The following is a 9275-nucleotide window of genomic DNA, read 5'->3' as shown; positions in this document are numbered from 1 at the left end:
TCCTTGAGCTGCTGTGAGCTCCACCCAGTTCGAGCTTCCCAGTGGCTTTGTTTACCTACTTAAGCCTCAGCAATGGCGGGCGCCCCTCCCCCAGCCTGGCTGCTGCCTTGCGGTTAGATCGCAGACTGCTGTGTTCGCAATGAGGGAGGCTCCATGGGCGTGGGACCGTCCCAGCCAGGTGTGGGATATATTCTCCTGGTGTGCCCATTTGCTTAAAGCGCAGTATTGGGGTGGGAGTTACCTGATTTTCCAGGTGTTGTGTGTCTCAGTTCCCCTGGCTAGGAAAAGGGATTCCCTTCCCCCTTGCACTTCCCAGGTGAGGCGATGCCTCGCCCTGCTTCAGCTCTCGCTGGTCGGGCTGCAGCAACTGACCAGCGCCGATTGTCTGGCACTCCCTAGTGAGATGACACCAGTACCTCAGTTGAAAATGCAGAAATCACCTGTCTTCTGTGTCGCTCGCGCTGGGAGTTGGAGACTGGAGCTGTTCCTATTCAGCCATCTTGCTCCGCCCCCCGAAAATTCTTTAAGAAAGTTAGGTAAGTGGTCAAGTAAAATAATTAATTTGAAAAAATATTATATTTTCAATAATGGAAATGAACACATACAGCAATTAGTTAACTGGAAAAAAATCTATTTTTAATAATGACAATTAATTCATATGTCACATAAACATTTGAAAGACTGTTCTAAGTTAGGTTACCTTGAACATCACCACATTTAGGATGGAAATGGAGGTATGGAGGTGCAAGTGATTTTTCTACACAGCTAGTGAGTGGAGAAGTCACAGCTAATAATAATGAGATGTAGAATAATGAAATATAGAATAACCCAGAGACCTGCAGGGTCATAATGCCAGCTGGAGCCAGCTGTGTGACCAGGTCCCCAGCAGTCTAGCCAACACAATGTCCTACACCTTGAGGAGCAGGTAGCACAGCACAGTAAGGAGGCTGCCCCTGGGACAAAGGGTGCCAAAGCCCATGCTCCCAAGGGCCCAAGAACCCAGTTAGACGGCCTGCAAGAGGCCAGGCATGTATCATGTCATGATGACATGTTTAAAAACAATAATAATTTTATTATCTAAATGCTTAACGTATAAAAAAAGTTAATATAAAATAGGTAGATTCCACAAGAATAAATAAAATCTTAGAAAACTACAAAACTTTAATGTAGAAGACAGTTTTTAATCTTGAGGCCATTGATGGGCTTATGACAATTTGTTATTTTCTAGAAATATGCAAAATATTATGAGCTTGGGCATATGTATTTTTTTTTCTTAGAACTGAAGGTTTTATGCTTTCAAAAAGATTGTCTGAAAGGGTTATAACTCCCAAAGTGTAACTTTGGTTAGAAAAATAAAAGATTTGAGTAACTCGAGAAACTTACGTCTTTCCAGATGGGGAGACAATATGGTGTTCCTCCTTCCCGAAGAAACGTTAATTTAATGCATTTACAATCAAAATGCAGGCCATATTTTTCAAATAAAGGAAGTTTCCAAAAGTTTTAAATTTTTGTGTAGGGAAATAAATGTTCAGTAGTAAGCTAGACATTGTTGAAAATAAAATGGAGGTTGCCCTTTTAGTTATTCAAACATATTATAAAGCTTTGTAACTGAAAATATTGAAGCTTTTATAGGAAATCAAGACTCTAAAAATGAAATAAATACACAAACACATATGTTTTTATAATTGAATAATTGTGTTCTCCAAATAACAGAAGAAATTATAAGTTATCCAGTGAATGTGAGTTAGAAAATTGGCAACTCAGTTTGAAATAAGAAATTAAATGACTACTTAACACCTACACCAAAATCTAATTTCAGATGGCTTATGATTATATTATTCAAATGGTTTAATGATCTAAATTTTAAAACACTGTGAAGGAAACTTAGGTTTCAGATAGCTGACCAGAGGCACATGGCACTCACCATCTTCATAAAGAAAGATAAAAACAGTGAGCAGATAATTTCATGTCAAATAGAGTATCTAAGAGAGAACTCAGGGGTTCAGCAGGGAAGTGACAGGGAACCTCTGAAACGTGGAAAGAGAGTAAAACAAAGCAGTCAGCTTGACCAGAATTGGCTTGAAACCAGGAAAAATTCCCCAGGGTAGGAAAGAGATAAGAGATTTCCAGTGGTCCCCTATTCCCACCACAAATTCTTAGAATCCTGGCCATGGAAGAGATTCTCAGCTCTCACATTCCCTGAGACTACTACAGGGAGCAACCTGGAGTCCATATGATGGCATTGTTCCAGAAAGAAAGTTCACCCTTGGTCACACACACCTTCTCAAGGCCCAAGTAACCACATCATGCCACCATTTTGAGAACCCAGTCCCCACCACCTTGCCCAGGGGCCCAACAGTCCTTGTACCTCCACTTTACTGGAGCCCTGCTGACATCCCATCACATTCACCCAGGGGTCTGAAGGGTCATAATGCCAGCTGGATCCAACTGTGTGATGAGGTCCCCAGCACTTTAGTCCACACAATGTCCTACACCCCAAGGAACCAGCAGTGCAGCACAGTCAGGAGGCTGCCCTTGGGACAAAGGCTGCCAAACCCCATGTTCCAAAGATCCTAGGAGCAGCATGCCTGGGGCTGCTGCCAATGATTACGCTCCATCTCACCCTCAAGCAGCAGAGCCATTGCACACTGGCAGGTGCTTTTATGGGGTCTGGGGACTGACCCACTTGGGTGTCACCCAGGGGCCTGAGGATAGATCTGCCCTGCCCACTGCCCCTACTGCCACTGCCCACATTCATTGTCCTGATGCCTGGGAATCAATTTTCCCTGCCCACAACACATGGTGCCCTCGAGCACCATCAACCGATGGACAGGCACACCTGCCTGCCACAGCTGGAGCCCATGAGCACAATTAGGGGTCCTGACAATAGGCCTGGCCCATCCATTGCCAGTGTATGCATGTGCAATCTGGGCACGTGAAGACAAGCCCACCCTGCCTGCAGCCTCCACTGGCAGTACTTTCATGCATCCTCTGGGGGCTTCGGGATTAATCCACCCTGCCTGTCAATGCTGGCACCCATGCACACTATCCAGGGTATTGAAGATAAGCTTACCCCATCTACCATTAGCACTGCCAATGCCCCAGCATGCCACCTGGGGACCTGGGAATCAAACAACCCGCCCACCACAGCCTGTACCTGTGTGCACCGTTAAAGGGCCTGAGGACAGAGACACCCAAGGGTTAGCCCACTGTTAAAACTGCCATTGTTAATGCCACTCATGCCACCCAGGGGCCTGAGGATCCACCTACCCACCTGGCCCACCACTGCCATTACCAGGACTTGAACAATCCAACTGGAGGCCCCAAAATTGGCATATCCAGCCTGCTGCTGCCACCACTGGTTTCCAAAGACCAGCCTACCTGACATTCCTGTCCCCAGCAAACCCTCACCACATCCTTCGCTAACAACTGTAGCCTAGGCCACTGAGGAACTCAGGTACCACTGACACTGATTACAGGAGAAATCATATGGAGACTATTGCATCCACCCAGAATCAAAGCCAAAGAGCCCTACCCAAACAACACTGATACATCAGTGGGAAATAACCATTCTGTACAAAAACAATCTGTGTTATTAGAAGTAGTACTGTCATAGTAAATGAACAGACATCAATGTTAGAACACCAGAAACATGAAAAAGAAAGGAAAGATAACATCTGCAATGGAAAACAACAATTCTCCAGCAATACCTTCCAACAGAAAAAGAAACCTATGTAATGCCTGAAAAAGAATTCAAAATAATGACATTAAAGAAGCTAAGACATAAGAGAACGTGGATAAACAATACAAATAAAGCAGAAAATATAATTTATGATCTGCGAAATTCAACAAAGAAATAGATATTATTTTAAAATAAATTCTGTAACTCAATAATTCAATAAATGAAATAAAATATACAAGCAAGATCTTAAACAATAGACTACATCAAGCAGAAGAAAGAATTTCTGAACTTGAAAACAAATCTTTTGAAATAACCCAGTGAGACAAAAAAAAAAATAAGAAGAGGGAGTAAAACCAATTTTTTAAGCCTATGTAACATATGGGACACCATAAAGCAACCAAATATTTAAATTTTGAAAGTTCTAGAAGGAGAAGGAATGAGCAAGGATATAGAAAACCTGTATAGCAAAATAATAGCTTAAAGTTTCCCAAGTCTTACAAGAGAGGTAGACATCTAGGTAAAGGAAGCTCAAAGATCCCCAAATACATCCAACTCACAAAGGTCATATCCATGGCACATTACACTCGAACTTTGAAGTCAAAAATAAAAAGAGAATTCTATAAACAATAAGAGAAAAGCATCAAATGAAATATAAGGGAACCTCCATCACACTAACAGTAAATTTCCCAGCAGAAACGTTACAGGCCAGGAGAGAATGGGGTAATACATTTAATGTTCTGAAGGAAAAATCTGTCAAAGATACTATAACCATCAAAGTTATCTTTCAGGAACAAAAAAGAAATAAAGTATTTCCCAGACAAGCAAAAGTTGAGGGAATTCATCACCACTAGACTTGTCCTAGAAGAAATTCTTATGGGAGTCCTACACAAAAAGACTTTACCAAAATACGCTTAGAACTTAATAACAAATTTACTAAAGTTTCAGAATAAAAATTAGTATACAAAATCAGTGACATTTCTACACATGAATGACTGACTAGCTAAAAAAGAAATCAAGAAAGCAATTCCATTTACAATAACTATCAAAAATAAAATATCTTGAATAAGTTTAACCAAGGAGGTAAAAGACGTCTACCATAAAAACTATACAACACAAATAAAAGAAATTTAATATGACACCTAGAAATGGAAAGACATCCACAGTCATAGATTGGAAGAATTAATATTGTTAAAATAACTATACTACTGAAAGTAATCTACAAATTCAATGCCACTCATATCAAAATACCAAAGACATTCTTTTACCTCTGTGCACCTGCAGGTCCAACACTGTGTGTAAACCACCAAGGCTTAGGGCTTGCACCTTCTGCAGCAATGGCCTGAGCTGTGCATTGGCCCCCTTTTGCCACAGCTGGGATGCAGGGCACCAAGTCCTGAGACTCCACAAACCAGCAAGGCCCTGGGCCCAGCCCAGGAAACCATTTTTCCCTCCTAGGCCTCTGGGAGGCCTGTGATGTGAAGGGCTGTCATGAAGTTCTCTGATATGCCCTGGAGACATTTCCCCCATTGTCTCGGGGATTAACATTTGGTTCTTTGTTACTTATGCAGATTTCTGCAGCCAGCTTGAATTTCTCCCCAGAAAATGGAGTTTTCTTTTATATTGTATTGTCAGGCTGCAAACTTTCTGAACTTTTATGCTTTGCTTCCTTTTAAACATAAGTTCTAATTGCAAACCATATCTTTGTGAATACATAAAACTGAATGATTTTCACAGTATTCAAGTCACCTCTTGAATGCTTTGCTACTTAGAAATTTCTTGCAACAGATGCCCTAAATCAAATCATCTCTCTCAAGTTCAAAGTTCCACAAATCTCCAGGGCAGGGAAAAATGTCACCAGTCTCTTTGCTAAAACATAGCAAGAGTCATGTTTGCTCCAGTTTCCAACAAATTCCTCTTCTCCATCTGAGACAGCAGCATTTGGTCAAAGACATTCGACAAGTCTCTAGGAAGTTCCAAACTTTCCCACATCTTCCTGTGTTCTGAGTCTTCCAAGTCTCTAGGAAGTTTCAAACTTTCCCACATTTTCCTATCTTCTTCAAGTCCTCCAAACTGTTTGAAACTCTTCCTGTTACCCAGTTCCAAAATAACTTCCACATTTCCAGGTATCTTTACAGCAGTGCCCCACTACCCAGTACCAATTTATTCTATCAGCATGTTTTCATGCTGCTCATAAAGACATATCTAAGACTTGGTAATTTACGAAGGAAAGAGGTTTAATTGACTTACGCTTCCACATGGCTGATGAGACCTCACAATTATGGCTGAAGGCGAATGAGGAGCAAAATCACGTCTTACATGGCAGCAGGCAAGAGAGTTTATGTAGGGGAACTCCCCTTTATAAAACCATTAGATCTTGTGAGACTCATTCACTATCACAAAAACAGTACAGGAAAGACCTACTCCCATGATTCAATTACCTCCCACTGAGACCCTCCCATAACATGTGGAAATTGTGGAAGCTACAATTCAAGATGACATTTTGGTGGGGACACAGCCAAACCATATCAATACCCTATGCTCATGGATGAGTAGTATCAATACTATGAAAATAACCATACTGTTAAGAGAGACCTACAAATTCAATGCAATTCCCATCAAAATACCATGATTATTCTTCATGAACCTAGAAAAAAAAAATCCTAAAATTCATATGAAAACAAAAGGAGCCCACACAGTGAAAGCAAGACTAAGCAAAAAGAATGAATCTGGAGGTATCACATTACCTGACTTCAAACTAAACTATGAGGCTATAGTAATCAAAACAGCATGTTACTGGTATAAAAATAGGCACATAGACCAAGAGAACAGAATAAAAACCCAGAAACAAAGCCTAATACTCACAGCCAACTGATCTTTGACAAAGCAAACAAAAACATAAAGTGGAGAAAGGACAACCTATTTAACAAATGGTACTGGGATAATTGGCAAGACACATGTAGAAGAATTAAACTGTTCTGCACATGTATCCCAAAACTTAAAGTTTAATTTAAAAAAAGTTTGTTGTCACAATGAAATATGAAGTTAAAAAGACATAATACCAAATATATATATTTCCAGATGACAAAACATTTTTGAAAAAATGAAAGAATGAAACTGGATTCTAAACACTCACTTTATACAAAAATCAACTCAAGATGGTTCAAAGACATAAATCTAAGACCTGAAACCATAAAAATCCTAGAAGATAACATTGCAAAATCCCTTCTAGACATTGGCTTAGGCAAAGACTTCATGACCAGGAACCCAAAAGCAAATGCAACAAAAACAAAGAAATAGACAGGACTTAATTAAATAAAAAGCTTCTGCATAACAAAAGAAATAATCTGCACAGAAAACAAACAACCCATGGAGTGGGAGAAAATCTTCATTATCTGTACATCTGGCAAAGGACTAATATCCAGAATTTACAAGGAACTCAAATAAATCAGCAAGAACAAAAATAGTCCCATCAAAAAGTGAGCTAAGGACATGAATAGACAATTCTCAAAAGAAGATGTACAAACATCCCACAAACATATAAAAAAATGCTCAACATCTCTAATCATCAAAGAAATGCCAATCAACACTACAATATGATACCATCTTATTACTGTAAAAATGACCACAATCAAGGATGTGGTGAAAAGGGAACACTTTTACACTGCTGGCGGGAATATAAACTAGTACAACCACTATGGAAAACAGTGGGGGAGATTCCTTAAAGAACTAAAAGTAGAACTACCATTTGATCCAGCAAGCCCACTACTGTGTATCTACCCAGAGGAAAAGAAGTCATTAGACGAAAAAGAAACTTGTACATGCATGTTTATAAAAGCACAATTTGCAATTGCAAAAATATGAAAACAGTCCAAATGTTCATCAATCAACAAGAAAATATATCATGGAATACTACTCAGCCATAAAAAATATATGAAGTAATGGCATTTGCAGCAACCTGGATGGAATTGGAGACCATTATTCTAAGTGAAGTTGCTCAGGAATGGAAAACCAAATATCATATGTTCTTACTCATAAGTGGGAGCTGAACTATGAGGATGCAAAGGCATTAGAATGACACATTGGACTTTGGGGACTCGGGGGAAAGGGGGGTTGAAAGATAAAAGACTACACATTGGATACAGTGTACATTGCTTGGGTGATGAGTGCGCCAAAATCTCGGAATTGACCACTAAATTACTTATCCATGTAACCAAACACCATCTGTTACCTAAAACCTATCGAAATAAAAATTTTTATAAGAAGTTCTAGCATTTAATAGCATAGTAGGGTGACTATCGTTAGCAACAATGTGTTGTATATTTCAAAATAACTAGAAGAAAAGATTTGAAATGTTCCCAACACAAAGAAATGATACTTGTTCAAGGTGATGGATAGCCTAAATACTCTAATTTGATCATTACACATTGTATGCATGTATCAGAATATCACATGTACCCATAAATATGTACAACTATTATGCATCAATAAAAACACCACTGTGAATGTTTCAGAAGAAAATTGATTTTTTACAACCATGGTGGAGATGGAGGACATTCATGAAAACATGACATCAAACTCAAAATTAAAAGTAAAACAGTAATATAGGTGTTTATATAAAACTTCAAACTTTCTTATGACAAAAACCTGACTTTCCTTCAGCAATGTTAGCAAGTAGTCAGAAGAATCCATTTTGTGTATCTGTTCCACACATCAAAGACAAGTTACCTCAGTGAATAGGCTTTCATAAACCAACCAATCTGAGACCCAGAGTTTCTGACTCAACCTATTAGGGATTTACTTTCCAGTAAATGCACTTCTGAATATAAACCAATCAATACAGTCTCATACAAGTAACCAGGCTTTTGCTAAAGGGATTTCAACCTACTTCCACCTCTGGAAGTCTCTTAATCCCTGACCACCTTCCAAAAACCCTATACAAAATCATCACTCAGTGCCTGAGAGCATCACTCTCCTTTAATATACTAAGCAATAGCTTCAGCTTTTTAATTCAGATATTGAATGATGCCTCATCATCCTTTAACATATACATGGGGTTAATTTCTATTATAGTCAAATAGTCTTATGAATCATCAAAACAAATCGAATAGAAAACATACAGAGGATATGAAGATCTATTTCACAAAAGAAGAAAATAAAACACCAGGAAACTATTTAAGAGCATGTCCAGTTTTACTGTTAATAAAAAAAAAGTTAAATAAAACAACAAGGTTTCATTTATTTTCATTTTGGAAGGTAAGGGCAGCAGAAATTGATAATAACTAATTGTGATAATGGCATGAGAGAATGGGCATTATTACACGTCGCTGCTGTGAGTAAACAAGGTACACTTTTAAGAGCTATGTAAGGCCGGGCGCGGTGGCTCAAGCCTGTAATCCCAGCACTTTGGGAGGCCGAGATGGGTGGATCACGAGGTCAGGAGATCGAGACCATCCTGGCTAACACGGTGAAACCCCGTCTCTACTAAAAATACAAACAATTAGCCGGGCGAGGTGGCGGCGCCTGTAGTCCCAGCTACTCGGGAGGCTGAGGCAGGAGAATGGTGTGAACCTGGGAGGCGGAGCTTGCAGTGAGC

The sequence above is a fragment of the Rhinopithecus bieti genome, unplaced genomic scaffold, assembly GCF_001698545.2.
Source record: "Rhinopithecus bieti isolate Rb0 unplaced genomic scaffold, ASM169854v2 scaffold_62808, whole genome shotgun sequence".
In the NCBI taxonomy this organism is placed as follows: domain Eukaryota; kingdom Metazoa; phylum Chordata; class Mammalia; order Primates; family Cercopithecidae; genus Rhinopithecus; species Rhinopithecus bieti.
Note: the sequence above shows the minus strand (reverse complement) of the source record.